Raw genomic sequence first — 4,392 nt, 5'->3', positions numbered from 1 at the left:
AGTCACCAAGGTCTAAGCCGCTCACGGGACAGGCCTTGACGCTCTCAAGCGCGGCACAATACTTGTTGCACTTTTGTTGGATGAACCCCCATCTCTTTTGGATTTAGTTGATGCCGCGGATGCTAGCAAATTGGAAGGGGGCAAACTTCCTTCGCTCATGAAACTTCTTGTGAACTCTTGACCAAAAGATGGATACTTTTTGCTCGACACCTTTCGTGTGATCTTGGCCTATCTCCATCCAACTCTCGCAAATCAAAGTGTCCTCATCTTGGATGTACGATCCCGTGCGAATTCTTTGCCTCCTCTTTTGTGCCTCGGCCCTTTGGGCGAGCTCATCGACAAACACCAATGGCTTGCCCGAAATGTCAACCTATTCTTCCTCATCTTCACAATACAAGTCCTCATCTTCATCCCAAGAGTTGTCATGGCCGTCCTCATCTTCATCATGGCCGGTGAATTGAGTGTCTTCATAGTGGCCGCGTCCGTCCTGGCTTTGGGTGGCGTCGCAATCAATAGATTGTGCGTGGCCATCGACGTGGAAGGCCTGCCACGGCCCTCGAAGATGACGTTCTACATGAACTCCGCGAACTCAGGGTCGTTGGCCGTGGGCGTCGGTATTGGCATTTCGTCGAACAACCTGCGGGCGTCGGCCATGCTCGCTGAAGGGAACGAACGGGGCTGCTTTCTTTGCATCCTGTCGGACGACTGGCCAACGCCGTTGTACCCCGGCGTGACGTTGAGGTCGATGACTCCCGCGGGCGTGGCCGGAGCGACCACGCTGCAGTCGGCGAGGTGGAGAACCGTGTCTGCCCATGGCCTTGGAGCGGCGGCGCACGATATGTTTCGGGCGTGACAGACGAGCTCGGGGAACCGTACTATGGAGGGCGAGCGCCCGACGAGCCTGTGCTGGCCGCGACCATGGCAGCGACCGAGAGGATGGCCTGCAGGGGTCAGCACAACCCTAACATGAGGGGGGCGTGCGCCTTGGTAACGATGGCGTCCTTGTCGTTGACGTCCGCCTAGTGCTGCGCGGCCCGCCGCGTGGCGGCCTCGGAGACTGCAAATGAAGTGCAGTTAGTCATGTACAGTAGGTGCAGTAGGTGCTACTCGCACAGCCGGGGACTGAATCTGCTGCTCTTATTGTGCATGCAAATGAAGTGCAGTTAGTTAGAATGAAGTTGCATGTAGGCAGCCCTTGCTCTTGATTTCTCTGTACCATGATTGCAATGCGTGGAGGGAAACAAACATGTAGACAAACTTCTACCCCAAGGTAATATATATAGTGAATTTGTTTTATTTAATCTCTTGCTGTTGATTGCATTCCATATTAGTAATTCAGTGGTGTATATGCTAGGGCCTGAATATGCTGTTGCCACTGTTTCGTTTTGCTTCGTATATACGAGTGGTCATGGTCTGAAACAGAGTCTGAAGATGTGGAGGATGTAGAAGACGACCAATACCAAAATGACCCCGCCGTGAATCATGGAGAAAAGGAGGAGCAGAACTTTTCATGCAGAAGGGCTTACAGTTCACAACTTGGCATGCATCAAGGGGACACGGATTTTTAGAGCTTAGGCTTATGGACACCTCCTATCAATACCATCTAGTATAGCTTTGAGATCCGTGCTATACAACTAACTTACTGCATGAAATTTTCTCTTTCTTGTTGCTTCCAAATAAAACAACATATGAACTTCAAACTTTGCAGGATAGCAAAACATTCTTACTACAATGAGAGAAAAAACTTACAGATTTTTTTGACCAACATAAATATACAAAATGGGATTTTATTTATTTAAAAATGTTATTTTTAGTACTTATGATGCACGAAAAAATCTGAAAGTTTTTTCCCACATTCTAGTTAGAATGTTTTGTTGTGCTGCAAAGTTTGAAGTTCATATGTTGTTTTATTTGGAAGAAACAAAAAAGAGAAAAGTTCTTGCACGAATCTCAATGCAGAGATGGATGGCTAGATAAGGGGATGCAACTAAGCCTAAGCTCTACAGAATATTTTCCATGCAGCAAGACTAGCTGGACTACTGGATAGTGGACACAGAGCAGGTAGGTACACCAAGTTGGAACAGAGATGTAGCTTGCTCGCTGTTTTGGATCCCTCCCTGTTTTCTTTTGTTTCTAGTACTAGACGTAGTTATTTAATTTGGCCAGCATATAAGTTAGCTTAGCTAGATACCTGTTGCCCAAATTGAATTGCATGTACTACTCATGTGTTGATGATGGGTTTCATTTCTACTGACATTCTATCAAGAAAGAAAGAACCATCGGTACTGCCGATTTTGACTCCAGAATGATTGATATCAATTTGTTCGTTGAATCACATAGACGAAGCCCGGAACAGAACTGTATATGTATGGTACTTTTCAGTTTGTTTCTTGTACTCTGACTTGAAACCTACGTAGCGAATTAAGGAGGCCTTGTAGCTAGCTACTGTCCATGAGTTAGCAAATTAATTGCACATGACTCTTACTTGAAAGCTAGCATTACTTGCTGTTGATTAAGATCTTCTTAGCAGCTCTTTGAATTCATGGAAAATAAACAGGCCAGCCAGCAAGAATTATGGTTGTGAAACTGAAACAGAGCAAAAGCAGGGTGGTGCACAAATTCAGGCCTCACACTGATTTGAAACTGTATATCATGGTTCCTCTGTTTGCCATATGGTTGTGAAACTGAAATAGAGCAAAAGCAGAGTGGTGCACAATTATGGTTGTTCCACATCTCTAAAAGTCTGAATCATGGTTCCTCTGCATAATCTCCATATGGTTGTTCCGCGAGTTTGCAAGATAGTAGTTATGTTTTACAAGTTGTTGGCCTGCTATTTTTGTTTATTGTTCCACGATTTGTAGTCTAAGTAGCGGCGGTAAGCATTCGTAGTGATATTTTTATTATTAGTTGCTTCAGTCAACTCATTTTATTTCCATTTTTTAGATTCTTCCATAGTAGAGCTACATATGTACCCGGTACTGAAACTGCATGCATGCATGCTCTGTTCTTCAGACGATGAACTTAGTTTTGAGAAACTGACATTACATGCATCGCATGGATGCTGGCCAGTTTTGATGGAATGGATTCAGAGCCTCAAGTGCTGCAGCGCAGAGCTACCGTCGAGGCCCTTGGCCCTGCTGTGCCGGACCAGGTCCGCCATCGTCGTGCTCCTGTACCGCGCCTCGCCGTCGGCGATGATTGGCGCTAGCACTCTTGTGGACGTGGCCGCGTCCTGCCTTCGGAAGAAGCTTGCCACAGAGACGCGAGGCCCGACGCTCTGGGACACCACACGGTGCTCCACGCCCTTGAACCTGTCGTTGGAGACGATCTGCAGGAAGTCGCCGACGTTCACCACCAGCGCACCTTCTACCGCCGGTACATCCACCCACACAGCAGACGACTTCTTCTTGTTGTTGTTGCCATCGCAGTCTTCCTCGAGAAGCACCTGGAGGCCACCGACGGCGTCCTGGAGAAGCACGACGAGGAAGCAAGGGTCAGAGTGATGCGTGGTGCCGAGTGTCAGGTGCGGCTCCGGGCAGGGCGGGTAGTATTGGCCGGCGAGCCTCTCCAGGCATGCGGCGTCCTCCTCCAAGTGGCCACTGCGAAGGCCCAGCGCCTCCGACAGCAGCTCAAGCAGGGTGCGTCCCAGCTGCTGCATCATCCTCACATACTTGGGTGCAATGCTCCTTGGGCACCGCACCGCCGGGAGCATCTCCGACATGACCGCCTTGGGCACGCCATGGTTAACCACCTGGAAGAAGCCCACCGTCTCCGCGGCTGCCTTCACTGCTGCAACCAGCTCAGCTCGCTTGGATGCATGGTGTGGTAGTAGTACCACCCGTGGTAGGCGCGAGGTCGATGACCGGGATGGTGAAGTGGTGATCTGTGTGCTCTTGGAGGTGGGGGAGGGGGTGGTGGAAGATGGAGGGGATGGTGGTGACGCCTACATCGACGAGGCCTTTGACACCGGCCTTGGTGTCGTCGAAGGCCTTGAGGGCACGAAGACGATCGGAGGCAGAGGCCATCAATTGTTGTACTACTCCACTAGATGATTATTGCTGCTCCTGTGAATCAACTCCGCAAGGCCGGTGCAAAGCGTGCGAGATCGGAAAGCTCGATCCACTATTAATTTTCTGCATTACCTTACTCTTCCCAACTACTATGAAAGAGACAACCTAACTTGCACTTCTTTATGCAATCAGTGCGGTGGTTGATCCATCATTGTGGCAGGTTATTCTTTCTGCAGTGCAACTAGTGGAGTTTAGGATACCAGCTCAGGTTGCAGTTCTCTAAATCAACATTTTCCTTTTTTGCGGGTGAGTTGTGTGAGTTCTTTATGTTAGAATAAATCCGAGGCACTCCGTTGATCATCCGATGACCAAGCAATCACAT

The 4,392-nt window shown here is 49.0% G+C and overlaps 1 pseudogene; it reads right to left on the bottom strand.

The window, feature by feature from the left end:
• Positions 1 to 2,911: 2,911 nt before the first annotated feature.
• Positions 2,912 to 4,092, bottom strand: LOC119287205 (annotated as a pseudogene).
• Positions 4,093 to 4,392: the final 300 nt, after the last annotated feature.

The sequence above is a fragment of the Triticum dicoccoides genome, chromosome 4A (genome assembly GCF_002162155.2).
Source record: "Triticum dicoccoides isolate Atlit2015 ecotype Zavitan chromosome 4A, WEW_v2.0, whole genome shotgun sequence".
In the NCBI taxonomy this organism is placed as follows: domain Eukaryota; kingdom Viridiplantae; phylum Streptophyta; class Magnoliopsida; order Poales; family Poaceae; genus Triticum; species Triticum dicoccoides.
Note: the sequence above shows the minus strand (reverse complement) of the source record. Positions and strands in the feature narration are given on the sequence as shown.